The sequence below is a fragment of the Saccopteryx leptura genome, chromosome 3 (genome assembly GCF_036850995.1).
Source record: "Saccopteryx leptura isolate mSacLep1 chromosome 3, mSacLep1_pri_phased_curated, whole genome shotgun sequence".
NCBI lineage: Eukaryota > Metazoa > Chordata > Mammalia > Chiroptera > Emballonuridae > Saccopteryx > Saccopteryx leptura.
The window spans coordinates 7,626,501-7,643,888 of record NC_089505.1 but is presented as its reverse complement, the minus strand read 5'-3'; positions in this window follow the sequence as shown (position 1 = coordinate 7,643,888).

The window sequence follows — 17,388 nt, the reverse complement described above, 5'->3', positions numbered from 1 at the left end:
GGGAGCCCCAGATGCACATGCAGCTCAGTGGGTGAAGTGTGGCCTTGCCATACCTACCTGCTGGGTCGATATCCGGGAAGAGGAGCTCTCTTTACACAAGCTAGGCTGCTCTCATGATTCTGTTGTATTTAGCTCCAGGAGGGGTAGCTGGGGATGTGCTGCAGTGCCCTGTGGGTGGCCATAGAGCCTGGATGGAGCTCCCGTCTTCTATCCACATGCTTGGGAGGTGTAAACAGTGGTGCTCACTGGTCTGTTGGGTCGTGAGCTGATCCTTCACCTCCTGCAGAGCTCTCATGGTTCCTCAGCCTTCTCTATGTGTGCTCTTGCTCTCTCTCTCTTTGTCTGTCTCTCTCTCTCTAGCTTGTTGTGCAGAAGCTGTTTGTTTCTCAGTTGTCTTTCAGGAGAAATTGTTCTAAGTAAAGGGGTACATTGGATGGGTTTTGGGGAGGGTGCAAGCTCAGCGTCCACATGTACCACACCTTCTTGGATCCACTGGAGAGCTCTTAAAGTCTGATATTGGCTGCAGCAATAGGCTTCTGCTCTTATACACTTATTCCTCATATTCAAATGTCTATACAATTCTCGAGACATTGGTTTTCTCTCTGACTTCAATTAGTTGTTGGATCCAGGAGGAGTAGTTTATTTTCACCTTGTTCAGCTTTTTTCTCCTGTGAGGATGGGCATTATAACTTCCAAGCTTCTTACTTCTAGGACCAAAACCAGAACTCTTGCATTAGCTTTTTATCTCTTGGCTTCATGTTCCCTATTTGTAAAGTAAAGGGATCACATCACTCCGTGGTGCCTAAATTCTCCTCTAGCTCCAGGATTCTGTTCATTCCATAAGCACTGAGTTGCGTGAATGACAGTGCCAATTTGTGACACTTGCTACTATTCTACAGGAAGACCTGCAGGTGGACAAAGAGAGGCACATTATTTTTGAGTCCTCCCTTGATTATGTTTATCAAATCCAGGAAGTTCAGGAGTCCAAGAAATTCAACATTGTGGAAACAGTAAGTTCCATGTATTCTTTAATGCTCTAAAAATATTTTCTGAATGCTTGGTAAATGCTGAGAACTTTTATCATAAACTTGGGATCTCAAAGAATATGAATATGTATAATTGTGATGAATCTCTTTTTCCTCCCCCATTTTTTCTCTCTAGCTATGATGTTTTTCTCTTTATTTCTTCCTCTCTTCCTCTTTCCCTCCCTGGATTTCTCTATCACCCTTCGTTTCATCTTGTTTTCCTTTATTCCTTCCTGCCATGTTTTCATAAAGCCTTTGCAAGTGCCCATCATATATCAGGCACTGTGGTAGGAACTCATGTCTCTGCACTCAATGACTTCCCATTCTATTTTTACTTCTGTCCTTTGAACTTCTTTTATTTAAATCTCTTTAATTTATTATAAAATATGATCTTTGATTTGACAAGTATATTGAATTTTAACAACTTTTTATTATAAAAATGTATTCTTATTGCAGAAATGCTAGAAAAAATTATAAGAAAAAAGAAACAACAAATTTCCCGTACAGTTATTTACTGTTAATATTATGACATTTTCTTCCCATATTCTCTGTGTACCTATTATATTTCTCTATCTATATGTACCCAGGTAGATTGGGTGTGTGTACCTCTGTGTGTATAGATGTGCGTTGCACATGAGCATATCTCTCTGTGTCCATGTGTGTCTGTCATTTGTGTATATCTGTATATGTATACAAATGAGTATTTATTCACTTATCCAGTAAACACTTATTGTACTTCTATTATGTGCCAGACACTGTGCTCAACACTGGTTGCCTATAGTGAATGAGACAGACTCACTTTCTGTCTTTATGAATACTACACTGTCATGGGTTAGACAGAGGGAAGGAAAAATATACATAAATAAAATAATTATAAGTTGTGACAAGCACTGGATTTGGCAGTGCAATGCCTTTGGTCCCAGTTTTGATTGATCGTGGCGAGGTCCAGTATCTCAGCTTCTTTGAAGGCAGAGCTGAGGCCTAAGTCTCGGTCTTTCAGCAATGCGTGTTCTCAGCTATAAAACTGAGAAAATTTACAAGTGACAAAACAAAGACCCTGGGAGGTGTTCTGTGACCAAAAGAACCCAGCTTGTAAGTGGTGACCCAGGCTCAGATAAATTTTGGATGTCCTAAGCTCAGGAGGTCTCTCAGTCTGGACTGCTGCCACGGCACAAGAAAAAATGCATGTTATGAAATGGGTTACTTTGTGCTAAACAAGTAGAAATAGTGTTTATGCCCCTGACTGTCAAGAGCAAAGAAAAATCTTCTGGTGTTGTCACCACAGCAGACTAGATTATTATTTTATTTTTTAATTATCTCAGGTTTTCTCTAGTACTTTTTTTTCCCTCAAAAGACAATGGCTTGCCTGACCAGGCGTTGGCGCAGTGGATAGAGCATTGAACTGGGTTGTGGAAGGACCCAGGTTCGAGACCCCGAGGTCGCCAGCTGAGCGCGGCCTCATCTGGTTTGAGCAAAGCTCACCAGCTTGGACCGAGGTCACTGGCTCAAGCAAGGGGTTACTCAGTTTGCTGTAGGCTTGCGGTCAAGGCACATATGAGAAAGTGATCAATGAACAACTAAGGTGTCGCAAGGCACAACGAAAACCTAATGATGCTTCTCCTCTCTCGGTTTTTGTCTGTCCCTGTCTATCCCTTTCTGACTCTCTCTCTGTCTCTGTAAAAATAAATTAAAAAAAAAAAAAAAAAAAAAAAGACAATGGCTTGCTCTCACCAGAGAGCTCAGTAAGTTAGAGCATCACACCCATACACTAATGTCATAGGTTTGATCCTGGGTCAGGGCACATACAGAAACAGATTGTTTCTGTCTGTCTGTCTCCCTTCCTTCCTCTCTCTAACATTAATAATTAAAATAAAAGAAAAAAATGAGGTGTTTTTTTTGTTGTTGTTGCAGCTTAAATTGTATAGAGAAATTATGTTTTTCAAAAGCTCACCCCAAAAGGAAGAAAACTGGTATTTACTGGTAAGGTTGTAAAGTATCATATTTCCTTATGTATAAGAGGCCACCTTGTATAAGACACACTTTAATTTTGGGGCCCAAAATTTGAGAAAAAGATAACAAATGCGAATAAGCGGGAAATGCAAGTAAAAAAACTACAACCAATGTATAAGACGCACTCAATTTTTAGACCCAAAATTTTTCAAAAAAGGATCTTTTTTTTTTCTTTTTAATTATTTATTCATTTTAGAGGAGAGAGAGAGAGAGAGAGAAGGGGGGAGGAGCAAGAAGCTTCAACTCCCATATGTGCCTTGACCGAGCAAGCCCAGGGTTTTGAACCGGCGACCTCAGCATTCCAGGTCAACGCTTTTATCCACTGCGCCACCACAGGTCAGGCAAGGATGTCTTATACATAGAGAAATACGGTATAAACTCTCCAGATGTCTCTGGGAACATTTCTTTGTTTTACTTTCTCTGGATTTAATTTACTATCCTGGTTCTTAGTATGGGTAGAAAGGCTGTGTACTTTAAGCTTTTTTCCCACTAAATTTTAGAGTCTAAAATGTTTTCATCACTACATTATGCCATAACTTTATCTTATGTAGTTTTTATTTTAATTAATTTTAAAGAATTTTGTAACTTGAATTATTTAGAGGGGGTTTATTTAGGAGTGAATTTCTTAACTTAAAAAAGTAATGGTTTTCTAATTAGTTTCTATTACTGATTTCTAGATTAAGTGTAATGACAACAAGAAAACATGCTTTATATCATTTCAAAGGTTTGAAGTTTGTTGAAACTTGCTTTAAAGAACATACAGTATGGTCTCTGGTCATTGTGTTCCAAGCGCGCTTCTCTGCTGCCACCTCGTGTGCATATTGGGAATAACACCTCAGTGGAGTTCACCCAGAAAAATAGGGCAGTTGAGTGTTGTGCATTATCAATGTTGAATACAATGCTATCTAGAAGTTACTTTTTAAAAAAAAAAATTTTTTTTTTGTATTTTTCTGAAGCTGGAAACGGGGAGAGACAGTCAGACAGACTCTCCCATGCGCCCAACCAGGATCCACCCGGCACGCCCACCAGGGGCGACGCTCTGCCCACCAGGGGGCGATGCTCTGCCCCTCCGGGGCGTCGCTCTTGCCGCGACCAGAGCCACTCTAGCGCCTGGGGCAGAGGCCAAGGAGCCATCCCCAGCGCCCAGGCCATCTTTGCTCCAATGGAGCCTTGGCTGCGGGAGGGGAAGAGAGAGACAGAGAGGAAGGGGGGGGGGAGAAGCAAAATGGCGCGTTCTCCTATGTGCCCTGGCTGGGAAATCGAACCAGGGTCCCCCGCACGCCAGGCCGACACTCTACTGCTGAGCCAACCGGCCAGGGCCTAGAAGTTACTTTTATAACTTGTAAATATAAGAAATTTCTAGTTACTGTTTGTTACTGGTTTCAATGTTAACTGTAGTGAAAGCAAGAGCCATATTTTATATCATTTCAATCCTCTAGAATTTGTTGGGGCCCTGGCCGGTTGGCTCAGCAGTAGAGCGTCGGCCTGGCGTGCGGGGGACCCGGGTTCGATTCCCGCCAGGCACATAGGAGAAGCACCCATTTGCTTCTCCACCCCCCCTCCTTCCTCTCTGTCTCTCTTCCCCTCCCGCAGCCAAGGCTCCATTGGAGCAAAGATGGCCTGGGCGCTGGGGATGGCTCCTTGGCCTCTGCCCCAGGCGCTAGAGTGGCTCTGGTCGCGGCAGAGCGACACCCCTGGTGGGCATGGGGCGCATGCGGGAGTCTGTCTGACTGTCTCTCCCCGTTTCCAGCTTCAGAAAAATACAAAAAAAAATGTAAATCTACTTTTGTACCACCTGTGTGCCTTTACCCATTCTTTCATTTTTAATCTCTTTGTACCTTTATCAGAGGTCGATTTAACAGTGGGCACATCGGGCATGCACCCCAGGCCCCGACTTCTGAAAGGCCTTACAAAATCCCAACTTGACACTTTTTTCTAATGACAAGGGGCCTAATATTTTCTTCTGTGTCCAGGGCCTCAACTGACATTAGTCCATCTCTGACCTTTATGTTTTAGGTGACTCCGTGTCCTATATTAGAAATGAGTAGTCATTAAAATCTGTAAGGAATGGAGTTTGGTCAAAGCTCTGATATAAGGCTCCAATTTTTTTTGCATTTACTTTTCTCAATGTATTTATTATATAATGCATATTGTTTTCATGCAACTAAAAAGATATCTCAGACAAAATTTTCATATGGATGTACAAGTATTGCTTGGTTCTTTTCTGTTTTGTCATTTGGTCTATTCATATGTCATTACCCCATTGTTTTAATGATTGTATCTTCATACTGGAATGCATCTCTTGTCTAGTTGTACAAGCTTCTGTGTTTTATTTTGCTTTTCAGAATTGTCCTGTGCGTTGCGGGTGCTTATCATCCTCCTTTCTGTGCACGCTGCCTGCCGTTAAGACCCTCCCTCAGCCCAGGCTCATGACAATCCAAAGTGTCTACATACATTGTGGTTGTCCCTGGGGCCACCATCTGACCTGGGTGAGAAACATGTGTTCAAAGGTTATTCTGGAACTTGAATGATTGGCCTGGGAATGTAGAAACCACACCCCATTAGTGCAGCGAGTTAACCTCTGAGGATTGAGGAGTAATCTAGAATGTATCCATTGATGAATACGTAGGGTCACAGTGCTTACTGTGTTGTTCTTCATGTCTCAGTGTACTGTTATGGGGGAAATATTTGCTCACATTCTGGGGTTTATAGTTAGTACATGTTGAATGAGTCAGCTCTGGAATGACCATCTCTTCTGCTGGGTTGGATGAATGTGGAACCTCCCCATCAACTTCCTCAATGGCCAGGTGAGATAGGAAACAAGGAAAAGGTATAGGGCTCTGAGGAAGCTAGGTTTTCTCACATAGCCTGCTACGAGCAGGTAGTTATTGTCCTCCAGTCCCCTCCATGTAGACCTACTGAGTGCATGGGGTGGAACATAGAGGAAGATGAGGAAATCCAGTCCGTAGCAGAATAGGTGTTCTAGCTTTGTTTCGTACACTTTGGGGTGGGTCTTTCTTAGATATGGGCTCTATTTTTGTTCATATCAGAATTCAAATAGAAGTGACAGCAATTGTGGTCCAGGGGATACTAGGTAAGTGGAGGGGATTGAGGTGAGCGAGAGTGGGGAACAGCTACAGGCAGCTTGTGAGGACCCAACAAGGGTACCCAGACTATTTCTGAGGTACATGCCTCATGCCCAAATTAGATGAACTATTCCCATGGGGCCACTTTTTGTGAGCCCTTCCTATAGATGCAAAGCAGATTCCGAAGCACACTGTTGTGGTCCCAGTTTATTGACCATGGCGAGGTCTAACCTCACAGGCTTCCAGGCAGCAGAGCCAAGTCCAGAGCCTAGGTGCATGTTCCAAGCTCCAGAAAGGAGAACTTTTATAAGCGATAGGAGAAAGACCCTGAGAGGTTTGTTCCCTGGATCCACATGTCTGACATCTGGTGTCCTGGGGTGAGGGGTGAGGGATACCTGGAGGCAGACTTTCAATCCTGATTCCCAGAAACCATGGAGGAGAAGAGGAGACGTCTGGAGAAGGAGGCGGCTGACCTTGCGGCAAGTTTTCCATGGAGGCTTGAGGTCAGTGTGTGAGGGCAGAGCAGATGTTTCAGCGAAGAGATGAAGAGAGACCAGAGAAGAATATTTATCTCCTCTGCATGCATCTCTTGGAGGGAGTCATGGGAAAACAAGAAGAGGAGACTAGCTGGTGAATTTTTCCTTCTTGCTCAGGCCAGGGTGTGAAAAGCACAGTGAGTCTTCAGTTCACTGGCCAGGAAAGACCATGAACAGGATTCCGCATCACAGCTGCAATAGCTTTTGTGGTGAAAGTGGTCATCTGTGGCTGAATTTCCACCACTGCTTTAGCCAGAATGATGGGTAGGAGAGGTTTTCATAGGAAGGGGCCAGGAGAGACCTGGAGGAGAATTGTGTTTTTCTGACTGTAGCCCAGAATCTCATGGGCAGCTGGAGCCTCCGGAAACAGGTGAGGAGAGACCTGGAGCCACTTCTTTCTTACTGGCTCCAGCAGGTCTGTGCTGGGCAGAGGGCGTCCTGAGGTCAAGGGCAAAGAGAGACCTGGATGTGGCTTCTCGCCAGCCTGTGAGAGGTTTTGGGGTTTCTGGGGTGAGGGGTACACTTCAGCCAGCATGAGTCCGGCCACGCCACTGCTAGGCAGTCCTGCCCCAGCTGCTCAGCTCAGGTCAGGGCTCACTGGTCCTGAAGCCTCCCCCAGCCGGCCAGGTACCAGAAACACTTCTTAGATCACAGCCTCCCCCAGCCTTTGCCCGTCTCTCCTCTGCTTTTCCCTCCCCGCGGTGTCAGGGGACCTGAGATGCCCAGTGCGGATGAATCTGCATGGGGCAGATGTGGTAGCAGAAGTTGTTTGGAGTGTCAGGCTGGACAGGCCACAGGCTGCCAAGGTTCTAGGTGAGGAACATTTATGGGAGAGAGTGGTGATGTCCAGACAAATAACCTCCAGAGAAACAAGTGACTAGGATGCTTCCAGGTAGGGGAGGGGAGGGGGCAAGACAGTGGGGGGAAGGAGTGCAGCACTGGTAGGAGGTGAGAGCAGGGCCCAGGCTGGGCCAGGTGAGGGGTGTAGTGTAGGTAGAGGTAGAAGCGGGCGCGAACACATCACTTCGGGGCTGGAGAAACCCGGGGTGAGAAGGGAAGGGGCTATGAATTTGTAAGAGGCTTTCAGAACATAGAGCCTGGGTGTGACGAGGTCATGGAGAGAGAGAGAGAGAGAGAGAGAGAAAGAGAAAGCGCCGGAGGAAGGGGAATGGCATGGAAGCCATGACCGTGGAGCTGCCTGGTGAGCTCCCGTTTTCCCCGCAGATAGGAAGAGACAGCAGGGTCCAGCAGCATCAGTCACCGCCAATTCAGTAGGCCAGTCCTTCAGCTTTAAAAAACAAACAAACAAACAAACATGTTTTATTAATGAGAAAGAGAGATTTGTTGTTCATTTACATAGGCATGTTACTGGTCGCCACAGTTGGAGGACTCGACGCGACATGACAGACCCCTTAGTCTTCAGGTAGGACCCTTGGCCCAATCACAGGGTCAGATCTGATTGTGTCAGGGCTCCATACTCCCTTAGGGTAGACTCCTGGCCACACTCAGAGGAGGCAGAGCCGATGTGACCGGACTCTCCACGCCGTCTGTCTGTAGCTGAACCCTACACACACTCTGGTGCCTGCCGCCAGGAACGCTCTTCTCTGCTGCCATCTAGAGTGTACCTTGGGAACAGCGCCCGTTTACCGAGCATCTGCCGTTGTCATGTTGCAGGGACACGGTGAATGTCCAAGACACCTCCCATCACCCCCAGCTCTGGATGTCTGTGTCTCCATAATGGTAGGAACTAAAGTGCATGGGAGAAAGCTCATCACTTTCTCAGGTAGGACTCTTCTCCACGGAGACAAAATCCAAAGCTCACATAACCCCCTCCTAGTTGGGGCCCCTCACCACAGTCAGAAGACCCAACCCTGCTGTACCATGACTCCTGTGGTAGGACCCCATTCTTACATCACAGGGTCCAGAGCCAATGTTACCAATCCCAGACCTTCTACTCTCTCAGTTGTGACCCTTCCACAATGTCAAATGATGCAGAGCAGATGTGACAGGATGCCCTATGCTCTCAGGGAAAGACCTTTTCTTGCACTCATGTGGATCAGAAATGATGTGATGCCCTCCTTACTCTCTCATGGAGGGACCTCTCCTCACACTCAGAGATTCCAGAGCTGATGAAAGGACTCCCCTTTTCTCTGGTGGGCTTGTTTCCTATGCTTATAGGGAGCAGAACCAATGTGACAGGACTTCCTGTGTCAGGGAGGACCCCTTCCACAATGACTGGACCCAGAGCTTACAGACACGACCCCCTACTTTCACGAGGCAGAGCCTTCCTGTGAGAGGACCCCCTGTTACCTCACTGTCTTGTATGAATATGAATTCACCTTGAGTATGTATTATATGTTGAGTAACTCTTGTTCATCTGATTAAGTTGATTTGATTATACCACAGCTGTTGGGACTTACAAGGTACAAGGAAAATGTGTCTTGTCTGTTTTTTATCCTCATCCTGTCAATGAGCTGGGCATGTGAAGATAAAGGATGAGAAACTAACTTCAGGGAAGTGCTTCAGCTGAGATGTGGACATCTGCCAGCTGGGGTTACTGTTATTTTTGTTTACTGTTAGCTGTTTTGGTTAATTTTTGTAGAGTTTGGTGGAATTATGTAGTGCTCCCTTATTTACACTGGCATAAAAACACATCTGAAAAGGTAGCTGCTTGGACTCTGAGAGTCATGAGTTTTCTGTATTGAGTCTCAGCTGTGTTTACATTGTAAGAATCTGGTTGAGCTCCTGCATCTGTTGTGTGGAAACTTGGGTTCATTGTCTGGCTCCATGTCTGGAGTTTGGCTGTGGGGTCTCGGTTACAGATGTGGATTCAGTCTGCAGCATCTGTGGTTGAATCTGTGTGGAGCTGTGTGGCATCTGTGTGGGGCCCATGCGAAGCTCTACCCATAAGATGTAATATGTGGCATCTGGTGTCCAAGTTCTTGTGTCAGTCTCTGGTGACTGGTATTGGGGTTTCCAGTGTCTGACTTCTGGGTATGGGAGAACAGTTGTTTGGTTTGGTGCCTGGGGCCCAGGGTCCTACTTTTGGTTTAGGGTCTATTTAGGTGGAGGAATGTAGGGTCTATGTCTGGGGTCCTGAGACTATCTGTGGCCTCTGTCTGGTGTCTGTCAGTAATGGTTTGTAGTGTTTTTCATAGGTAGCTTGCTATTTTGGTGGAGAAAGACAGGTAAGGAACTTGCACATTATATTTTATAAATCTAGGAAAGCCTGTTTTAGGAAGAAGCTTCAACATTTTATTTAGCTTAAGCTTAATCAGCACAACTGGCTTCTTCTTCAGCATTCGCCATCTTGGCTGCTTCTCCTCTCCTCAACATGGCCTTTATCTACTCTCCTCTGTGCTCTCCTCTCTAATGCTAATCTCAGGAACCCAGAGGTAGCAAGCTCCCAGTCTGCCCCACTTTATAGTGTAGAAACCAAAACCTTTAATCCAATACACAAACAAGGAAGTCTCTGATACAAAGTCACTTATCTGAGGCATAATGGGATTCCTCACTAGAGTGCACCACCCCACATCAAAAAGGATGGGATAGGCTTAGTTCCAAAACCAAGCCCCAGGCTACAAGGATCCTTCCTGCCCACAGCCCTCCCCCAACACACATTAATATAATCACGCCCATCCCAAGCAAGAAGGGCAACCAATACCATCACCTGGGTGACGGCCTTCCACGTGGGCAGCACCATCTTTAAAAAGTGAGCTTAATATATTTTATCTGCCCAACACTGGACCATCAGGTTATGTACAGGTTTTCCTAAAAACATAAAAAACTTGAAAAAAGTACAATATTCAACAGAAGGCTGCAAGGAGTACTTGGATTGCTCGATTTGTCCAGGATACTGTGAGTGCGCACTCTTCTGGCCCATCTTGGACCATTGGTTCTGAACTTTGAACTGTGTTAGAATCAGTCTTTAGTTCAAGTACCTGTGAAATGGAGATAACAATTGTCCCTGTCTCATTCGGTAATGGGAGCAATAGGTAAGGTGAGGCATGTGAGGGTCTTAAAATAGGATTTATTAACAGGTCTGGATTCTCATTTAATGCTGTGGACAGTGCTGTTGTCTAATTTTCCTCCCTTTTTTCTTTTTTATTGAATCCAGAGAGGAGAATGGGGAGAGAAGGAGAGTAAAGCATCAATCTGTTCCTGTATGTGCTCCAGCCAAGGATTGAACCAGCCACCTCTGCATCTCAGCACAATACTCCAACCAACCGGGCCATCCAGCCAGGGCGTGTGCTGCTCTGTTTTGCACATATTTGGATCAACATCACAGTGGACCTGTCTAGGAAAAAACCCACAACTATGTTTTTGCTGCCACCTCATGTGCATCTTGAAATTAACAGCTAGATAAAAGTCACCAGAAAGTGTTTTCCTCTGCTACTATCTGTGCTACTATCTGGGTGCATGTAACCAAAAAACTGTCAACCTACTTCTGCATCACCAATGTGTCTTTGCCCTTTTTTCACTTTGAATTTCTTTGTACTCTGCTTTAGGCATAGCATGGGGCCGGTACGCTGAAAGGCGGAGACGGGGCGGGGCGCAGGGATAGCTGGGGGCGGGGACTACGAGGGAGCGATGGGTGGGGCGGCGAGGCGCGCAGAGGGCCTGAGGCGCAGATGTTGTGGGGCGGGGCTTACAGTGTGGGGCTGGAGGGGACAAACGGGGCAGGGAGCACGATGCAGGGTGATGTGGGGCGTGGCTGCGAGGGGCAGGGACAGTGATGGGTGGGACACGGATTGCGCGGGGGCGGGAACGGGGCGGTGACGGAGTGGTGCAGGACGGGCAGTGCGGGACCGGGTGCACCACGGGGCTCACGGGGCGGGGCCCAGGTCTGGCACGGCGTAGGGCGTGGACTGCGAGGGGCTGCGAGAAGTGGGTGGCCGGCGCGGAGCTGCGCGGGGCTGTGTGGATGGCGATGCGTTGAAGAGACAAGCGGGGTTCCCGTGGCCCAGGGGCGATGGCAGATGGCGCAGGGCTGGGATAGCGAGGCGCGCGAACAGCGCGGGGCGGGGATGGCGCGGGGTGTGTGTGTGAGGGGGACGAAACATGGCTGGAATGGAGCTGGGTGTGGACTGCGAGGGCAGGACACCTCCCTGTGGTTGGGTCAGTACCTGGAAAAGAGCTCCAGCCTTGCCTTAAGACAGGAGCTTCCTGCCTGGAGAGGGGATAACTCGCTGGAGAGGGTCTCCCTCCTAAGATTTGGTGACCTTTCGAGTGAGGGGTCCTCCCCTTGTAGAGTGGCTCCGGTTCCATGGAAGGGCGGCATCTCCCTGGAGATGTTTAGTAAGGGGAGGGAGCCTTTCTCCCCCAAGTCTCTTGTCAACTTAAGCAATGTCCAGAGCTGTAGAATATTTATGAGTTTATTTTAGCCAAACTGTCGACAATTGCTGGTAATCAAAGTCTCAGCGATTAATAAATGATATGGAAAATGGCGTTTTGCCCAGTGTTTTGTACATCAGAATCGAAGTTGAAGACGTGGGGGTTACATGAAATTCATTGGTGTTAGATTAGGGAGGCCGAGAAGGAGAACGCAAAGCCGGGAAATCTGTGGGACTGATTTAAAGTAAAAATGAATATACTAAAATTTATTTTACGTGGGCAGGAATAAGATAGGTAACAATGACTGTGATAATAACAACTATGTGGGTGGTTGGCTTCTGCTCTGCTGATATGCTTGCTCTGAGGACTGCAGGAAAAAATTACCCTTACATTTCAAAGGTGTGCTATTGTTAGGATAGACAGGCATCAGTGCAGAAAAAGCGAAGAGGAAACGGGGTTTTATCTCACTCTCTGAAGGACAGGGGGTCAGTGATCACAGGGTTACCCTGCAGCTGGGAGGTTGGTCCACAATTGAAAGGGAACTCACGGGATCCTATTGCAAGGGCAGTGGAGGAGTCCGTGGGAGAGCAGGGCCTACTGACATTAACGAGTCTATACAGGGAGGGTGTGATCCGCCAAGCAGTGTCAGGTGGCCTCTGCTGACACTCCATGGCCAGTGAACAACTTGGTTGCATCCGTGGGGGGGGGGGGGGGGGGGGGGGGAGGGAACACAACTGTCCGCCTATTGTGTAGGGAAATGTTATTCAGATTACCTGTCCTTTCCTGAGTGTAGCGGGTGTGCGGAGTGTTGGAGTCTTGTTGAGTTTGTGAGGGAGAGGTTTAGTAGTGTGAATCCAAGGGAGATGGAGTCAGCGTTCATCCTTCCTAAAACTGAACACAGAGGGAAAAAAGGGTTTAGCACGTTGGAAGGAAGACTGCCCCCCAGACTGGGTCCCTAAGGCTCTGAGGAGAAGAGTAGCCCCGTGATGGGAGGTCTGACAGAGGAGCAGTGAAGTGACGTGCAAATCTGTCCTGAGAGGGCTCGGATGTAGGGTTACAGTGACCTAGCAGGGTGGAAGCTTTCTAAAATCCAGAGAAGTCGGTTATTGCCATGTCTAGCCAGTTGGGTTCCTGGTAGAGGGAGAGGGACAAAGTAGCCCATGGGGAAGCTGAGGCCATTCGAGCAGGGGGTTGGGATGTATCAGTATTAAAGAAGGGAGAGTGTTAGGGTCATGGAGAAGTGAAGGGGTCATTGGGTCACAGCTCACCTGACGCTGTCTCATAGCTTTCCTCTGAGTGTATTCTTGTGGGTACATGGTTGTGAAGAGTTCAAGGTGGAGGTGATGCCGTTCACGATGGGTTGCCTTTGCCTTGGAGACTCATTTTTGTGGATGCTGGGAGGAAAGAGAGTGGAGTAAAAGGAGGTGAAGGTGGTTTCAGGTAAGAGTGAAGGAGAGGGAGTAGGGATTGGAGACGGAGCTGAGGGTTTCTTAAGGCAGACTTTCTTCAGTGGGTAGTGGCTGCTCAGTATGTTAGAAAGAAGTGTTCAGAGAAGAGCCTGCTCGTGCATTTTTTTGTGACAGAGTATTTATTTCATTTCTCATGGTTGTTGTGATAGAAGAAATAGAATTTCTCCCCTCAGTGAAATTTGAATGTAGAAACAGGGAATCCTTCAGTGGAAGACATAGGTTATTTTTGTAATAAAAAACGTACCATGGATTTGGATGAGAAGGCTGTGAGGGGAGAGAAGCATCGTGCCGTTTACTTTCCGTGATTTTTCTGTTCTGTGTTCCGAGGTTTTCTGTCAGTGCTGGTCTATGTTTGGTTGGAGGCCACCGGGTGGACGCTTTTTGCCAGCTCCCTGTCTGTGAGGGTGCACAGTGTGCACATGAAGACAGAGATTTGTCATGTCGCAGGATGTGCACGTCGTTGTTCTTAGAACTGGTTTTTAGTCTAAGTTGTATGACATAGCTCTGTGGGAACGAGGATGAGAGTGTGTTGGACTCTGAAAAAACCTTACATGTAAATGGGGGCTCTTACCTTCCGTTATGGAGCTATGGAGTCTTCAGGTAGGTCGTTCACTTTCGTTTGGGGGGAATGGTGCCCTTTCGGGGAGTCTTTAGTCATCAGCCTAGGGGGGATGCGTTCCCGCCAGTCCAACTGGGGTCCACGGTTCCCACCAGTGTTGTAGACCCGTCGTAGAAACTTCACGGTTCAGTACAGGCGGTGTCCAGGGCGTTCCTGGGAGGGAGGAAAGGAGAGGCACCCGCGCAGTCCATGAGTGTGTCAGGGGAGCAGTGGTGTGTCAGCTGTGAGGAGGATTCTTTTTTTTTTTTTTTTTGTATTTTTTTCTGAAGCTGGAAATGGGGAGAGACAGTCAGACAGACTCCCGCATGCGCCCGACCGGGATCCACCTGGCACGCCCACCAGGGGCATGCTCTGCCCACCAGGGGCGTCGCTCTGTCGCGACCAGAGCCACTCTAGCGCCTGGGGCAGAGGCCAAGGAGCCATCCCCAGCGCCCGGGCCATCTTTGCTCCAATGGAGCCTTGGCTGCAGGAGGGGAAGAGAGAGACAGAGAGGAAGGCGGGGGTGGAGAAGCAAATGGGCGCTTCTCCTATGTGCCCTGGCCGGCAATCGAACCCGGGTCCCCCGCACGCCAGGCTGACACTCTACCGCTGAGCCAACCGGCCAGGGCCGTGAGGAGGATTCTTAAGGGGTTGGGTCATGGGGGTGTCTCTTAGGCTGGGGTCTCATTGAAGTGAGGTAGCCCTGGGGAGGCTGTTCTCAGCTGCTTGTTCCACGGGATTATGAAATGGCATCTCTGATGCTGTCTGTGGGGATAGGGCATTGTGTATTTCAGTGTCCACTGTGGGCTTTTTCCTGTTTACCTATTTTCAAAAGTTTCATGTCAAGAGAGGATCCTCAGTTTGATGCCCTGTGGCTATATCCCCATAGTGAGTATTAGGGGGTTTGAGGACGTATTTGCTGTGCAGTGGTGACTTCATGTCTGATGAGGACATGATTCCTGGGTCACTGGTCATTGCAGTCAGTCTCCTCATAAACGTCACATAGAAAGGAGAACTTGGGAAGGCTGCACCTAAGGTCTAGGAGGGATCCTGGAAGCCAAGGTGAGGGCAGGCCACTGGGATTCAGATCTCGAGAGTGAGAGATTGTCTTCCAGGCGGGTTATTTCATGTCCTGGGAATGGAGGAGGAAGCAAGGTGGAGATTGTAAGGGGCTGGGAGAGAGAAGGTGTTGAAGTGGAGTCCAGAGCAGTGAGGATTGCTGGAGTGAATGGTTCATGAGCTTGGGACTCTCAGGAGGATTTTGTTAGGTACTTTCTATTGCAGTCCCATCAGTGACGACAGGGCTCGGTTATGGGGAGGATAGCTAATTCATTTAGGAAATTGTATGTCTGGGGCCTGGCTGCCTACATCTATTGACAGATTTTGAAGGTCGGCATCCCATGAAGGAGAGACTATTTGCTGTCAACACTGTTTTTGTGTGCACAGCAGAGCATTGCTGGCATCTGCCTGTGATACTTTATTTCTTTCAGGATGGTCTCTGTTCAAGTGACCATGGTTGTCATTAGGCAAGTGTATGCTTTCTCAAGCTTTGTGTTTGGGTGGCACACAGTAGTAATGTATTTAGGTTTGATATCTCTGTTGCCATGTGTGTGCTTTTTAGGGGACTGTTGTGAGGCAAGGTGTATGTGAGAACACAACAATACAGCACTTTGTACCCGTTCTTTTGGGCCTTCACTGGTTTCTGTCACTGTGTCTGCACCTGGTGTCTGTTCCCCACCCCCACACTGTTTTTGATCATAGGGTTTGGTGCTACAATGCACATGGAGTGTGGTGATACAGGACTTTCTGTGATTTGAATATTCATTTTGAGTCCTGCTAGTCCTGCCAGAGTCCAATCTGTGTATTGAATAAATATGCCCTCATCCCAGGCTTTATGTTTGTTCATTGATTGCCCTCTCATATGTGCCCTGACCGGGGGCTATAGCAGATGGAGAAACCCCTTTCTCAAGCTAGCAACCTTGGGTCCAAGCTGGTGAGCTTTGCTCAAACCAGATGAGCCTGCGCTCAAGCTGGCGACCTTGGGGTCTCAAACCTGGGTCCTCCGCATCCCAGTCCGCATCCCAGTCCTATGCTCTATCCACTGCGCCACCGCCCGGTCAGGCCCAGGCTTTTTGTTTGGATGAATCCTGTTCTCTCCAGTCAGAATCAGCCCCATTGAGTGTCTGACTGGGGGTTTTTCCTAATTTGTGGAGACTGGATTCTGTTGGACAGGAGCGTGTGGGCCTTTGCCCCTGTGAACCATCCTGAGGCGACACTGAGAGCTGGGAGGATCCAGAGAGGTGTGTGTGCCTCGGGGACACTTGAAGAGTTCAGTGCTTTCACCTATGTACTGGTATTTTAAGGTTGTTGCTCTGGGTGGAATGTAGGTGGAAGACTTCATGAGTAAAAATAGGAATTTATCAAAGTATTCAGTTGTTTGGTGGTTTGCATAGGCTTTTGAATTGAATGCAGATTGGTTGACTGAGAGGGACTAGGCTGACAGTGGAGCTATTCAAACTGCGTGGACCCTGTGCCAGCGTGTGTGCTTCCAACGCCGTGATTCCTGTAGGGAGAATGTGCTGGAACCTTGAAGAAGACATTTCAGGATAGAACTGGTGTCTCCTAGGTTGGATCTCTTGCTCATTTTTTTTATGCAGTTTTCTATTCCAGTGGTGGGCTTGGGAGGGAAGGAGAAGTTGTAGGCCCGCTGAGATGTGTAGGGTTAGCCATACAAGCTGCTATGCCAAGGAATGAAAAATTCCTTCATGTCATTCCTTATGTTTTTATTTCGTGAGTCAATTAGGGGAAAGAAAGACATGGACTGTATAGGTGAAGAGTTGAGAGATTTTTCGAATATACATGGGGTCCATTGATATTATAGAGATCACAGTGCCCATGGTAAGGGTCTCCGTGATTGTAGAGTGAGGGTATGTTTTCCTTGGTCTAGGACTGTCCATCTTTACTTATCTATATTCCTGAGGAAGGGCATAGGAGAATTCACCATCTGTTCCCGTTTTTTTTTTTTTTTTTTTGTATTTTTTTCTGAAGTTGGAAACGGGGAGGCAGTCAGACAGACTCCCGCATGCGCCCGACCGGGATCCACCCGGCATGCCCACCAGGGGGCAATGCTCTGCCCATCTGGGGCAATGCTCTGTTGCAACCAGAGCCATTCTAACGCCTGAGGAAGAGGCCACAGAGCCATCCTCAGCGCCCGGGCCAACTTTGCTCCAATGGAGCCTGGCTGCGGGAGGGGAAGAGAGAGACAGAGAGGAAGGAGAGGGGGAGGAGTGGAAAAGCAGATGGGCGCTTCTCCTGTGTGCCCTGGCTGGG